At 38.5% G+C, this 16,672-nt stretch overlaps 1 protein-coding gene across 10 annotated transcripts in view; it reads right to left on the reverse strand.

The window, feature by feature from the left end:
- The window catches only part of TBL1XR1 (TBL1X receptor 1), a 242,253-nt gene that overhangs the window by 123,843 nt on the left and 101,738 nt on the right, over positions 1 to 16,672 (reverse strand). For all 10 annotated transcript variants that reach the window (XM_039355415.1, XM_039355405.1, XM_039355406.1 and 7 more), the window contains one exon: positions 15,642 to 15,706. The gene's annotated coding sequence lies outside the window, so the exon portion shown is untranslated. The remainder of the gene's footprint in view (positions 1 to 15,641; positions 15,707 to 16,672) is intronic.

Genomic DNA, 16,672 nt, shown 5'->3' on the forward strand with positions numbered 1-16,672 from the left:
GTTCTTATTTACTTTAGGTAGAAGACACCAAGTCCTGGAACCAGTAGCTATGTGTCTGATTTGAATGTCTCTGAATGAATAATAGATGCTTTAGTACCCCAGTACTGCTTGCCTATTAATTCACTCCAGCGGCTGAACCTAGCTTTCTTAAGGAACTTTAACTCCCCTGTTTGGACAAAAAATATGGCCGCCGCTGCCAGGAAACTACTGCGCATGTGTTAACAAGGCTGCCTATGCCACGTGCGGTTGTAACAAAGAGCTGCGCGTGCTTCCAGCTGTGCAGACAATGGCGCCTCGTTTAAAAAATCCTGAGCAGCCTGGAGTGAAAAGACTGCTCCTTCGCACGCCAGCTGTTTCCCTTAATCAATCTCCCTCCCAGCATGCGTCCCCTTTGTCCTCCGCTTCCCTTGCTAACTGCTTGCCTTTCTGTCTTTTTTTTTTTGTTTGTTTGTTTGTTTGTTTTAAACGCGAGGGGTTGCCCGAGCCTCCCCGTTTGTTTAAGGCGGCTGCCGGCTGCTGGAAGGTGGCTGGGGTTGGTTAGGGAGGGGAGTTAGGGATTTCCCCCTTTTAAGTGGGGGTGGTTTCCCCTGTAGGAATCTGACTTCCTGAGTTTTACAATTTAGCAAGGAAATTTTTGAGTGGTCAATTAAATTGAATTAAATTATCTCTAATTAACTTTTAAACTAAGCAATTTCAGCTACTAGAAAAAATCCCCCCTAATGGAAAGGAACTATACCTGCCCAGGAGCCAAAAGTTGTAGATGTCTCTTCATGGCAAGATCAGTCAAGACTGGGGGATCATGGTCCAAGACGGGGCGTGGCAACTTTGGCTGACTGATCTGATTGGCCAGGAATACAGTCTCAACCCACTGCGTGGATTATCCATCTCCAGTGCTGGAGAAGCCATACTCTACACCAGGCATGTCAAACTCACAACGTCATGTGACACCGCGCGATGTATCAGAGCTTTTTTGCCAATGGGGTGGGCGCGGCTCCGGTATGATGAAACTGGCCCACGGGCCGGCAGTTTGACACCCCTGCTCTACACCCTATGGCAGCAACAACATAATCAAATCAGTAACTTGATCAGCTCCATCTCCATTCATGGTCCCTTGGCCTGATGACAAAAAAAAATCACATTTTTAGGTCCTTTCTGAAGAGCAACAGGGTAGGAGCCAACTGTACCTCAAGGGGAATGTTCTATAAAAAAAGGGGACACCATTTAGAAGTCCCTTTTCCAAGGTCCTATACATGCCTATTCAATGGGACCCATAATATGTCCTTTCTCCCCTTCCTGGTGGGCTGTATGGATGTAATAGGAGATGTCCTTCAAGTGCTAAGTGACTGCTATCTCTAATAAGAGTCAGTTGAAACTTCCTTTTCTTTACTATTTCAGGCTTGGTTTTCCTGTACTTTGAAGTGTTTAATTGGTCTGAGGCAATACATACATACAGACACATATAACTAAAGGGATGAATTAATGTTGAGCATTGCAGAAGAAAACAAACCTTTTGAAAGATTGTTAAAGAGTGAGGGACAAGAAATCCTATAATGTCCTCAGTGAAAAGGAGTTCCTCGTTGGTCACTCTTTAGGAAAGTATTCATTTCAAAGGTAATATTAAATTTTACTACAATACATCGATGTTATACATGCCTGTTTTTATTGTGTATAGGTTGATCAATTGCTTTTCATTGTTTTGCTTACATTATGGGTTTATTTTTGTAAGTTTTTAAACTATCCAAAGTGGTGCATAGATGTTAAGCAAGGAAAAGTCAGATATTGCCAGAAATACATCAATAAATTAAGCTTAGATGGGTTTCAAAGGACCTGAATGGCTGAGATGATCTTAGAAAAAGCACCACACTTTGGTTTAATGTTTTTCTGACACAACTGCTTATACGATATCAGAGCTGGAAACTAAATGCTGCAATTGTCCTCTTTCATTCATTTCCCATCTCTCTTTCTTTTAATTTTATTTACTATAATGATTTATAAAGTTTTTCATCTCATCAGCTATAAGTTTTATAAGCCTAAGGACTGGCTTGGCTTGTTTCCATTGTTCTCAGTCTTTATTGCTGAAAAATTAGATTCAGATGCTTTAAACATAATGCAGGAAGGTGACCTTATTTTCTCAAATGCATTATTTAAAATTCTTCTTAAGAAAACTGTACATGACGCTTTGACAATAATCAGTCACTAATCAATTGCTAGGAGCTGCTGGTTTCTTAAATGTAAAATTGGCATCTACTTCAGTGGATCAACCTATAACATTTCATGAGACCCCCTTTTTCCCCCCATTGATTCTGTTCAACACATGCCAGCTATAACAACTCCCAGAACCCTGTTTGGGAAACATATCATCTTCCACTATACATCTAATCTTTTGTGACATTTTTCTTCCAATAGTCAATTGTTGCTGCCTCTCACGCAGCCTCATCCATTTTTCATCTTAAAGCTACTTGACTTGTCATTAGCAAGAAGAATTCTTCCACTGCTGCTGGCTTCCATAGCCACTATGAAGGCTTGCATGCAACACAGATTTGTAACTTTGCAATCAAGGTGGAATCCTGTATTCTCAAAGACAATTTCCTATGTGAAAAAAATAACTTCTAGTTCAGTGGATTATTTCTTTGCTTAGGCTATCCGTAAACAGTAGTTTAGCATGATGCGCTGTTCCATTCAATTGCTCAGTTGAATTACTTGAACTTCTGATGAACTGCACTAATAGGAGAAGGGAAATTAACAAATGCCTCATTTGATCTTGTGACTATTCAAGCTTATATTCTCATTCCTTTTTAACCTTCCCTATCTACTCTTCTCTTTAATTTATACTTTATGTATTTGATACATCTGTGAATGTTTCCTTTGTTGTTTGCCAATGAACAAGAATAACTCAAAGTTTTTTTAGTTACCTCCTATATAATTTTATAAAAAAAAAAAAAAATCACTGAAACTGTTTAAAATTTTTTCCACCCTCCACCCCCACATCTGCACAATCAGTTAGCACACAGCTGCTTTCAATGTTCACAAAAACTTGGAGAGAAATATTAGAGAATTGGATCACATGGCACTTATAATAAACATCCTATGAAGACAATTTTCCTTAATTCAGGTTTCTTAGAGGCTAGTACATTTGCGCTGTCCATCTGTTTCTTTAAAGAAGCTGTTTTATAAATCCAAATGCTCCAATTCAACTGACTGGTTTCTCATGCAGCAACAATGATAATGATGATGATGATGATGATGATGATGATGATTATCATGATGATCATGATTATGATGATCATGATAGAAGCTGGAAGGGACCTTGGAGGTTATCTAGTCCAACCCCCTGCTCAGGCAGAAAATCCTATACCATTTCAGGCAAATGGCTGTCCAGTCTCTTCTTAAAAACTTCCAGTGTTGGAGCATTCACCACTTCTGGAGGCATGTGGTTCCACTGATTAATTGTTCTAACTGTCAGGAAGTTTCTCCTTCGTTCTAGGTTGCTTCTCTTTGGTCAGTTTCCATCCATTGTTCTTGTCTTGCCTTCAGGTGTTTTGGAGAATAGCTTGACTCCCTCTTCCCTGTGGCAACCCCTGAGATATTGGAATACTGCTGTCACACACCCCCCCTCATCCTTCTCTTCATTAAACTAGACATACTTACAGTAATTCCAGCAACTGTTCCTTATATGTTTTAGCCTCCAGTCCCTAATCATCTTTGTTGCTCTTCTCTGTACTCTTTCTAGAGTCTCAACATCTTTTTTACATCGTGGTGACCAAAACTAGATACAGTATTCCAAGTGTGGCCTTACTAAGGCATTGTAAAGTGGTATTAATATTTCATGTGATCTTGATTCTATCCCTGTTAATGCAGCCTAGCACTGTGTTGGCTTTTTTGGCAGCTGCAGCACGCTGCTGGCTCATATTTAAGTGATTGTCCACTAGGACTCCGAGAATCCCTCTCATAGTTACTACTATTGAACAAGGTACCCCCTATACCAGTGGTTCTCAACCTGTGGGTCGGGACCCCATTTGGGGTCAAATGACCATTTCACGGGGGTTGCCAAACAACGCAGTCCGCCATTTCCCCCCCCTTTTCCTTAGCTGTGCTTGAATAGAGTCTAATTCTATTGGCTTTCAAAAGCCAATAGGAATTGTCCAGGCTGTCTCTGCCCTGCTGAGCCCACCAAAAGTCCCATTCTGCAAACGGTGCTGCACCAAGTTGAGTAGTCCTCAACTTACGACCGATTGGGGGTCACAGCATTAAAAAGGTTGAGAACCACTGCCGTATACTATACCTGTACATTTGGTTTTTCTTGCCTAAATGTAGAACCTTACTTTTTTCACCATTGCATTTTATTTTGTTAGATAACACCCAGTGTTCAAATCTGTCAAGATCCTTCTGTATTTTAAGCCTGTCTTCTGGAGTATTGGCTATTCCTGCTAGCTTGGTGTCATCTGCAAATTTGATGAGTTCCCCATCTATCCCCTTATCCAAATCACTGATGAAGATTAATGAAGATGTTGAAGAGCACTGAGCCCAGAACAGAGCAATGGGGCACCGCACTACACACTTCCCTCCATGTAGATGCACTTCCATTGAGGACCACACGCTGATTAAGGCCAATCAGGTAGCTACAAATCCATGTTGGCTTTTGCTAATGACTTTGTTTGCCTCTAGGTGTTCGCTGATTCATTGTTTATCTTTCCAGCGTCTTCCCAGGTATTGAGGTCAGGCTGATAGGTCTGTAGTTTCCTGGATCCTTTTTTTTCCTTTTTTGAAGATGGGATCTACATCAGCTCTTTTCCAGTCTTCTGGTAGTTCCCCAGTGCTCCAGGATCTTTGAAAGATATACAACTTTAATAATCACATCAGTGTGCTTTGAATTCTACCTACTCTGATGATTCTTGCATTTTATTTTCTTTTATTGGCCTTTACACTTTGGTTCCTTCAAATTTGTTGGGCTCTTAAGTATTTCATCCCAAGCAAGGTTTCTGAGATTTGTACTGGTGAGGAAAACTGACTCAGATCTTACTATTATGAAATATGTTTCTGCATAATGTCATTTTTCTACCTTGTAAAATTCAATCAAATATGTAGATAATGAGAAACACTTCTGCAAGTAAAAACATGGATCCTTCTAGTCCACCATCATGTGGCAATGGAACCCCAGGAGCTCATTCCAAAGTCTTTCCAAGAACTAAATGTAGAGTCTGATAAACGCAAAGCTCATGCTTTACTTACTATTAGTTAAAGGAAATATTACCAGGTAAAATGAACTACTGTGATCTTCCTGGAGAGCAGAACAAGAAAATAAAAATGTTTAAGCTCAACAGTATAGAATAGTAACAGGCTGTTCATCATTTTATCTTTGAGTGCAACAAAGCTAGGTAAGAAAAAATATATTTACCTCTTATGCAAAGCAATACCAAATGTGTCTTTGCATGCCCATCCTCACTCAAACACTTGTTTATTAAATTAGGGGTCAACTGTCCTCATCCGAATTTGTTCCAAAGACTGCCAATATGTAGGGGAGGGAAGATTTGACTAATTAAGCAAGAAACAGAAGCCCTAAGCTCTCTCGCTGCCCTAGGAATCAATATACTTCCGGGCGAATATTCAATTAGGATTAGTCAGATCAAGATCTGAACTCACTGGAAGAGCATAAGCTTTGTATTCAGTTTCAAGACCTAGAATGACCACTGAAAATGAACTCAGAAATCAGAAGGAACTCAATGCAAAGCTAAAAAATAAAAAAATAAATCAACAGCCCAGCTCCATATGAAGCACCTTTGCCTATTAAAGTGATTTAGTGGGAGTGCAAGAACTGTATTCACAAATCTTTTATGTTCTCTTCACTTTCACTTTATGCAAATATTCTCTCCTTTCCTTCTCTTTGCCACCACCATTGCTAGTAGATAAGATAAGGGTATAAGCACATTCTTATTTTAAAACTGGTATTTGAGGGTAAATGTCTTATGGGAATATCCCCAGGTACTTCCGAATATATTAAGCAAAGGCTGGCAGCTGTAACAGTATCACTAAGGCAAAGAAGAAAGAAGAGCATCTCTTTCCCCCCCCCCCCCAAAAAAATCCTCTCTGCAGTAGGCAGGGGCTCACCTCTCTGCCTCCTCATTTTCCAAAGCTTCCTTTTGCCAAAAAGAAAGGGAGAAATGATGCATGATAAGAGTACATCATACCTCTGTTTCTCTTGCTGGTCTCAAATCTGTCATTTGTTAGCTATGACAACTCATCATTTATTAATTCTCCATAACAATACACAAAAATAAATACATAATACACAATCAACATCCTAATATGCTGTGAAACTATATTCTGCATAACAAACTACCACCTGGTTATTGAAGACTTTCTAAGTCCAAAAGGGTTTGGGGGGGGGGGGGAAACAATGCTGCCACTTCTTTAGCAACTGGGCTTCAGATGTTGTTTGCTCAACCTCTTCTCCTCTTCACCCCTATTGCCTCTTGAAGTCTTTATGGCCAACAAGCAATAGCACTTAGACTTATATACTGCTTCACAGTGCTTTACAGCCCTCTCTAAGCAGTTTACAGAGTTAGCATATTGCCCCCAAACAATCTGGGTCCTCATTTTACCGACCTCAGAAGGATGGTGTCATAGTTCCGATAGATGAAACCAATTAAAAGAACTTCAAGGCAAGAATTTCTTCCTCAAAGAACATTTTATTTTATTCAGGGAACAAAGTATTGGCGCTTACATAGTTGAACCCAAGACTGAGATTCCCTCCCTCCAGATACAAAGTAACAAGTTGCAATTCCCACCCCACAAAAGTTGTCATAAATCACATTCCCAAATTAGGGCACAAAAGCTTATCAGACAACATCCTTGAGTTCCCACACTTCTGCATTTTTATGGCTAGCTAAACCCTCAAGCATTTACCCATCCCCCCTTCTATATCTGAACTCTAAAAGAACAGAAAAGGCACATTAAAAACAAAGGTAAAATGGCTGCTGAATCTCAGTTGTCAGCGCGTTGACATCCATTGTCTCAGTGTTGACAGATGGAAGGCTGAGTCAACCTTGAGCCGGTGAGATTCGAACTGCTGAACTGCTGGCAGCCGGCAGTCAGCAGAAGTAGCCTGTAGTACTGCATTCTAACCACTGCGCCCCATGGCTCATAAACCAACATTCCACCACTTCACCTGAATTGTCAAAGCTGGACATCTTCTCAGTGTGAATTAGTTGAGAACATAGTGGAAGGTCCAGGTAATGAGGAGGGATATAACGGCAGTGGCCTTCATCAGGCAAGAGATGGGCCTGTTGAAGTGTGAGTGATGGTGGCAACCTCACCATGGCTGGGAAGGCAGCAGAAAGGCTGGTATGGCAGGGCAGTAAAAAACAGAGAGCAAATAGGTTTGGAGGTGAACCAAGGACTCTTTTGTCCTTTTGCATCATTCCTTCTGCTCTTCTTTTGGAGGATGTTCTTCAACTTCAGAGCATAAGCAGGAAACACCATTCCCTTACTCAGGCACTTTCTGGAGGTTCTTGGGATGGTTATTTTCATTCCCTCACCCTAAAAACCTTGCTTTAAACTGCTTAATTGTTTAATTAGACGTTGCCCAGTTTAAGAGATGGTCAGGAATAAGGGGACTATTTCTACCAACTAACCCATTAAAATAAGATTTTACTGTTTCTACATTTCGTTTATACAATTATCCATCCATGAGACCCATAGTAGTGCAGTGATTAAAGTACTAGATTAAGAATAGGGAGAGCCAGTTCTGGTTCTTTCTTAGGTTCAGAAGATACGTGGATGATTTTGAGACAGTCATTTTCTCAGCCCTGGACTAGGAAGCAAAAAAAAAAAAAAATCTACCTATCAGTGTACAGGAGAACCAACATGGTAGCCAACAATCTTCAATTTTCATTGAAGAGACCTTCATCCTATGATAGATTGTTTTGGGTTGGTATTATATAGGGGGTAATAAAACCATATTTTTCTGATCTATATTTCAGAACTGCTATGAAAGCATGGCTTGTGTAATTCTCCATCGCAGGGGTGTTTATTTTGAAAGAAATGAGGTAGAATGCAACACTAGAGGGAATGTGTAGAACCACTGGAAAGCGCAACCTCCCTCCCAGCTGTTTCCCCTTGGTCTCCAAGGAGCAAGTAAGACTCCAAACTAAAGCTATGCCATGATCTCATCCCTGTCTTGCTAGTTTCCCCACACTCAGAAAAGGCAGCAAATTTAGTGAAACAGGGTTGGAGATGTTCACAAGGCTATGACACAGCTTCATACATTTTTCTATTACTAGAATTTAGCAAAGGAAGTATAAATTGTTAGCTATTCACAAGGCTATGACACAGCTTCGTACATTTTTCTATTACTAGAATTTAGCAAAGGAAGTATAAATTGTTAGCTTTGGTGTAAGCCATCTATCTCCTAATAGTTTCTGCCCTGGCCTTAATGTGAAGAAGTCCTATTATTATTTTTCCTTATTCATTTATTTTTAAAAGAACACAAGACATATTTTTTTCTCTAGTAATGGAGGGAAGGGAAAGAATTCTCTGCAGATTACAGGTATTCAGAGTTTCTGCTGATATAACATTTCCTGCTTTAGCCATATCTGGAAACTGGGTTTCACTGTGCATAACCTGTACCACTACAAGAACAAAGAAGGTGGTTTTGTTATGATCAAAGCCGTAGTTGGCTAATGAGACAAGCCTGGACTGAACCCCTTGAGGGATTATAACAATTCTTATGTTCTCATCTTGAATTCAGTTTTTTTTCACATTGTCTTCGGCGGTTTCCACATACAAAGAGTTGACTGGGTGAAATCACTAAATATGAAACTGAGGAAGGTTTGGGGGATTTTGTGGGGATTCCCAAACAGGCACGTCAGACTAGTTGAATAGTACAGCTGCCCTATATTTTGCAAGAGATGAGAGATGAGATTAAGCTATTGAGGTCTGTATAAAGAAAGTCTCTAAGGCCATTTCCTACAAAGTCATCTCTATATTCATCAACAGTTTTCCTTTACCTGGATTCTGCTTGGGAAATTAAGGGGGAGCCTCAGATGCATTGTAATTTTCTGCACTACCGTTCTGTCATTACTACCGTTCTGTCATTTTAAAATGAGACCACAGGGAAGAAGACATGGAGGTTTACATCCAAACAACCATTTCCACTTTCACTTAAAATAAAAGGGCAGATGTTCAGATCACACTGCACACTGATCCCCAAATCTGGACCAACAAAATATAATTGCTATGGTCATGCGGCATGCTATGCTCAAACAAATGGAAGACACAATTGCTTAACGTATTGGTCTGCTTTATACTGCAGAATAAACAGTTACTGGACTCTCACTGCACATTTGATTATAAATTAATTCAACTCAATTTTAATTCAAATTACTATTGAACAATTGCAAACTTTATAGAAACCATACACTTAAAACCTTCAGATGGAATAGAGTATATAAGACTGTCCGTTATCTTCAAACCAAGCAGTCCATTAGAAACGTTGACAATCTCCTTGAAAGAAAAATATTCTGATTTCTTTTTTTTTCCATTATCTTTTGAGAGCAAAGCAGAGCCTCATTCTTTCCTACCTAGAAGATGTAGTATAGATGGAGTGTTACTGGAAATCAAAGAAGTTATCTTTATGATGGTTTTTGACCAGCCTTTAAAGCATCCCTGCTATATCCCATTAATTTGAGCAAGAATTTGAAAAACAGTAACATAAATTGTACTCCCAACTGTTCTAGCATTGGCCAAACAAATATGAACACTTGAAGGATCAAATATTGTCTATTCCAAAAATAAGCCATGCACCCAGGAGCCCAGTAAATACCAGTCCATTAAACTCACTGGATGATATTGAACCCTCTTTGAAATATCAGCCTAACCTACCCCGCCAAATGTGAAATAAAATTTGTGCAGGGGGGTCCTATATATTACTGACCTCCTTTCAAGAATCATAAAGTAACCATGTCAAATGCTATATGCCAACAATTGCTGCCTAATGAAAGTCATCAAGAAAAACAACCAAGCTAGATAAAAGACTAAGATCTTTTCTAAACTCAATCCAAACAAAAGCTTATATATCATGTCATGCAATATGATATATAAATTTATTTATTTATTTATTTATGAGACTTATATACCGCTTCAAGTGCAAGCACTCTCTGAACACAGTCAGCTAAAGTGGCTTGCAGTACTGCACCCTAACTGCTGCGCCACCTCGGCCCATCTATGTCTCACCTGGTTTTACAAAATAAAGCCATGCCAAGAAGATGGAAAACCCAGAACTTTTTCCAACATCCTTCCTTCCATAATAAACATTTGTAAGTACACACAATCATCTCTCAATCAATTTGCCAGCTTCCTTTATTCCAAAGCAAACATGGATTTGCTAATGCATTCTTGATGGCAATACTCATGAGTGCAAAGCAGGGGGAAAATTATCCTTTGGGCAGTCCATTAATGGTACCAAAGGGGGGAAAAACATGGAGTAGTTACGTGCTTCTGATAGGCCACTTCAAAGGCTAAGTAGTTAAATAAATAAAAAGGCCAGTGTTGTTGTTTTTTTAGAGTTGAGAAGCCACTTATGAGACTTCTTTTGCCTCTTCCAATACTTACTCAGTAAACAGGAGCTTAACTCTGACATTATGCACCATATGTAAAAATCCATAATTATCTTAAAAGATTTAACTCTTCATCCCCCTTCAGTAAATGAATCCAACAGCAGAATAGAAATACAATAAAATGGAAACTGCATGGAATGTGAAACTAGTCCCATGGATAGAAATATGGATAAAGGCAAAAACTGACAGTATTTAGCCATACATAATTGGATATTTATTATGATAATTTGGGATATTTAGAACATTCTGTGCACACTAATCACACACAAGTTATTGGCTTGATCACAGTGCTTGTCTAAATATGAATTGTGTTAGCCTTTGTATGAATCAGGATTAAAACTTTTTTTTAAATCCTATTAATTACTCGTATTTACAATCTGCTTTGAACTAAGACAGGGGTAGGCAACCTTGGCTCTTTTATGACTCGTGGACTTCAACTCCCAGAATTCCTGGCTCAGGAATTCTGGGAGTTGAAGTCCACGAGTCATAAAAGAGCCAAGGTTGCCTACCCCTGAACTAGGGTATCACACATAACAGCTTCAAAACAAACCAGGACAGAAAATGGCTTAGCTTATCACCATATTACGTACCCAATCAAGGCAACCCACAACAATCAAAGTTACATCTGTTTTACAGGGGTCTAGGAATTTCAAATGTTATTTTTGTACTGACCACTTTTTAGGAGATTGTCGGAAGGGATGTTCAAAAGTAAAGGATTTCATAGGATGAAGCTTATAAATGACACTCACTCTGTCCCACTACTATGAGTTGAGCTCAAGGAAGTTCTTGATGCCTCCTTTTCAAAATGACATGGCATAATTCATCACAGCATTTTACCTTATTGCAGTTCCACCAAATGCAATGAACTTAGGCTGCGTAGGTAGTTTCTAAAGCCACTCTTGGAACACAAACTATGTAATAAATCCCAAATAATTTCCCACAAGACTCTCTTCTGATGAGTAATCCCATGCACAAAGACACCTGAACTGTCCTTACATTACATATCATGAATTGCATAGAGTCAAATTTTAGGAGCAGACAATGAGATATTCTAACAATTGGCTTTCAAAGCCTTCCATGTTCCCTTTCACTCCTTCTCTAATTTTTGCTACTTCACTCTAGTTATTGAAGGGCCTCTGTCAAATTAAGAATGAAGCTATTTAAGTCAGTATTACAGATAGTCTTCAACTTATGACCAGTCACTTAGCAACCGTTCAAAGTTATCCTCAGAGCTACAGTAGTTATGACTCTGTTTCGAAGTTCCAACAATCCCATCGCTATATCCTTGCAGTCATGTGCTCACATTTTGGCCATTTTGCAACCAGCTCGCATTTACGGCCATTTGCAGCAACCTGCAGTAAGAGGACTGTGAATTTATGAATAGCATTTGCTTCCAGGTTCATTTAACAATCACAGCATTCACTTAACAACTGCAACACAAAAAAAGGTTGTAAAATTGGGTGCAGTCACTTAGTGACTCACTTAACAATCACCATAACTTACAACTTATAATTCCGGGCTCATTGATGATCATAAGTCAAGGACTACTTGTATCTTCAAAGCTGTCAGCAGCTCTACAGGTTTTTCTTTAAAAAGGATTCTAAAAATGGATGATGAGATTCTTGTGACACTACATGACTGATCCAGCATTCATGTATATTTTATTCAAGACTATATTTTGAGCTACTCCACTACTCCATAAGATGCACTCCATTTTATTTATTTTTATATTCCACTTCTTACAAAAGTGGCTTTTCTAAAGGTTCTCCTTCCACAAAGATACTAAAAGCAACAATTAAACATCAACTTTTATTTTTCTAAGTAACTAGTCTGCAACTCTATAAATATTTATTTGGGGGAGCAAATTAGAACAAAATACAGTATGACTTAAAACAGAGTCTTCCTAGTATTTTAAAATTTAATGGAGCTGATCATACTTTATGATGCAGTGAGTCATATTTTTAATAAGCAATAATGTGGAAAGACACTGAATTCTTGAATAAAGTATGAAGTCATACACACTTTATTCTTGCAGATGAGCAAAGAAATTTGAGAAATTTAAAAAGTTTTAATTAAAACAGGTGTTTTTATATTTATCATTTTACTGGACATGTATTTTAACACCCTGTTTTAGCCAAAAGCATGTGCAAAGGAGACAGACTCATACATCATATTGTAATATTTATGAACTGCCTTTAGGATGAAGCATGAGTCAGCAAGCTTCATTATTGCTGTTGTTTTTTAAACAAAATGTAAAGGGCAAAGCGTTATCATATAGATTTTTCTCCCATTCGTTTATTCTGTTCTATGAAACTGAAACTGAAAAGAGAGTGAACAAAGTACACTGGTTTAGAGCCAGGGTGTCAAACTCGCAATGTCATGTGATGTGTCGCAATGTATCGCAATTTTTTCCCATTGCCGGCAATGGGGTGGGCGCAATTTTGCCATGATGTATCCGGCCTGCGGGCTAGCAGTTTAACACCCCTGGTTTAGATAAAGGTAGTCCAACTTACAACCATTCGTTTAATGACCATTTGAAGTTACGACAACACTGATATAAGTGATTTATGGCTGGTTTCATACTTACAATAGCTGCAGCATCCCCGTGATCACGTGATCAAAATTCAAGTGCTTGGCGACTGGCATGTGTTTATGACAGTTGCCGTGTCCCAGGGTCATGTGATCACCATCGGTAATCTTTCCAGCTGGCTTCTGATAAGCTAATTCAATGGGGGAGGCCAAATTTGCTTAAGGACCACAAGATTCACTTAAAGTGGCAGTGATTCGCTTAACAACTGTGGCAAAAAAGTTATAAAATAGGACAAAACTCAACAACTGCCTTTCTTAGCAATGGAAATTGTGGGCTCAATTGTGATTATGAGTCGAAGACTACCTGGATCTGCTAATATTGTTATTGGTATATCCATACAAATGAGAAAAAGACCTTCTTCTCTTTGGCAGAAAGGCACTGAAGGTCAGACCAGGCACTCAGGACTAGGAAGATGACTTTTACATCACTTTTTATATTGCTGTTCCTCATAGCATAGGCAGTTCTCCCATCACCAATACTCATAAACTGTAATTCCAAAAACTAGGAGAAACTATCTTTTTGTTTTCTAAAGGAGACAAACCAGCATCTCCAAGTTAAGCAAATTAAACCTCAGCTCCTGAATTTTCCTAGGAAAACAGAGCCACTGCTGAGGTAAATCTGAAAGTTGCCAAAGGTTGGGAAAACCCAGTGTAAAGTACAATCTTTAAAACTGAATTGCTTTAGAAAGATCCAATTCACGTTACATTTTGCAAAGTTCTGATTGGTATATAACAATTTGAAATTAAACAAAAACCAGGATTACTTTGGGACTATTTACGTTACAGGTATCCTTTGACGTATGACTGCAATTGGGAGCAGAATTGAGCATTGCAAGGTGACCAGACACAAATTTTACAATTGGTTTTATGGTGGTTGTTAAGCAAAACATAAATGCGAACCCATTCTCCATTAAGTGGTGGATTTTTTTTTTTTGCTATAAGCTAGCAAAAAAAAAATGCCATAAACTTGAGGGAAATCACATGACCGTGGGATGCTGCAACTAGTCATAAATGAGTGTGGGTTGCCAAGTGCTGCATATGTGGTCATGTGACCACAGGGATAGAATGGGGACTCACACAATATTTTACACGTTTTATGTGCTTTTATGGACCATAGAACATTTCTTTCCAAGGCTGATGCAAGTTGAGGACTATTCATACTGATAAATCTTTGGGCCATTTGCATTGTTTGGCATTGGAAAATCATGCCCGACTATGTTCTCTAAAACCAGGAAATAGTATTGAAGCATTTGCTGATCAGCCAACTGCAGAATTCCATGCCCAGATCATATTAAACCAAGGCCCCATTAAACCCAAGCTTAGCAGCAATTGAAAAATCACACTATTGTTGTTGATCTAGGAGAGGCACACTGTTACACAGCAGTACTTGTTTCCAGAATGTATTTTTATTTTTCCACTCAACTCTGATTGAGGCCAATGGGACTCGTTTGTTAGCCTCCAGCAATAACACTACCTAACCAATCCTTGTATCCTTCTGTTTATTGTGCTATGAAGGTACGCAATAATGACAATGTATTGCAGGCAGAGAATATGTAAGGATATAAGGAGAGAAATCTTCAAAAGCTAAACCAAAGCAAAATATTCTCTACTTTTGTAGGAAAACATCAAAGGCCAGTGTCCAGAAAAGTTCTTTTAAAATGACTTGAACACATTCTTTCTTTTACACTCTCAACCAGCTAAAGCATAAGGATGGGACACCACTATTTGAAAATAGGCTATACCCTGTTTTTTAAAAAGTGACATTGTTGTTTAGCATTTTCACGTGAAAGATCACATTTAAATATTACTGAGACTGTATTATTTATACTGAAATTAATTCTCTCCCCACAGGCACACCAATAAATCTCCTCTCCTTATCACAATGCTTTGCTTCTGGGCATCTTTTAAGAACAATGAGATTTAAAATACCACAGTCAGACATCCTTTACTAGACTAGGAAAAAAAGCAAGGATTCTGGGCAATAAAAGAAAGGAATAAATAAGCAAGAGAGAAAGAAAAGACAGCAGCAATCTAAGTGTTGAAACAGCTTTTGAAAAAGAACATATGAATAGCTGGATAAAACCAGAAGTACTTAAGAAGTTAACTAATATTGCTATGTATTTAATTCTATTTTTAATAAACCATTCACCGTAAAAACATTCCATTTTACCTCCTATTCTGATTTCCAGTTCTAACAGCAATACTAGAGAAAAAGAGGATGGATAGATAGATGGATGAATGGATGGAGACAAACAGATGGATGGATCAATTAAATTAATCATAATGCTAACCAATGTAAATAAAATATCTGGTTACTTTTTCAGTACCATGATGACTCTGAACAGTCAATATATAGGGTAGTTATTAAGTGACGACTATATGTAAAGCCAATTTTATTTAAAACAACTTCAAAAACAAAGAACGTTTTAGGTGACTTACCATTGGTCGTGCATTGATAGGTAGAAGGTTTCCTCTTAGGAGCCTCCTATTACAGGAAGATGGTACTAAAATATAAAGGGTAAAAGGCAAAATTTAATTTGTGACAGAGAGGAGACTAATTGCTCAGACAGATTTTAAAGAATAAGGCTGACGTTTTTAACTTTCAATATGGGTTTATTTCAGTATTAAAATAGGCTACAGAGATGGTGATGGCAGCTCAGGGGCCAATATTTCAAGAGTATTAAAGATGTTGTCCCAATACATTAGCCATTTACCTTACTAAACCAAGGCTTTGAAGAATATGGCATAGTTGATTTTGTAATAGCCACCAACAAACCTTCCCCAAACAAAGATAGATAATGTTGTAAGAATCTCCAAGGCATACTTATAGGGAGCTGTGCTCACAAAACAATAATTACATTAATCCCACTGGTGAGGGACATAGGGAAGGGGAGAGGGGGGATTATATTTTTAATAGCATCTAAATCTGAGTGCAGGCAATGCTTAGACGTGACAGCTATCATCTTGAATTCCATGCTGGAATCAACAAGGACTCTTTGTTGTGTATGGATATCTTTTTTATGATGGAAGAATCTGGATAAAGTTGTGGACCGAATACATAGAGAGCACTCAAGTCTTTTTATTTTGTAATAAAATGCCTAGAAGATCCCAAAACTGCCACTAAAATTCAGAACCAAAGATACTGTTGAGGAAAACAAAGCAGAAACTCTATTGCAAATAGCAGCCTTGCTCTCAAAAATGACATTTTGTTTACTTTTGTGTCTTCCATTTATAAACAGTGTCTGTTCAAAATGGAAACCTGAACTCTGCTGCAAGATTGCACAGACTGACTACAAACAACATGACAATGGTGAATTGGAATATATGCAAGAAATAGCATTTGTCTGCAAGCAAGGACTGGTGGGACCACAAAATAGACAAAGTCATAGAAAATGAAGAAGCTAAAATGCTCTGGGACTTTAGAATTCAAACAGACAGGCACCTGCCCCATAACCCTAGGCCTAGACTTA

Source organism: Crotalus tigris, unplaced genomic scaffold (genome assembly GCF_016545835.1).
Source record: "Crotalus tigris isolate CLP2741 ecotype Arizona unplaced genomic scaffold, ASM1654583v1 scf7180000018690.2240587, whole genome shotgun sequence".
NCBI lineage: Eukaryota > Metazoa > Chordata > Lepidosauria > Squamata > Viperidae > Crotalus > Crotalus tigris.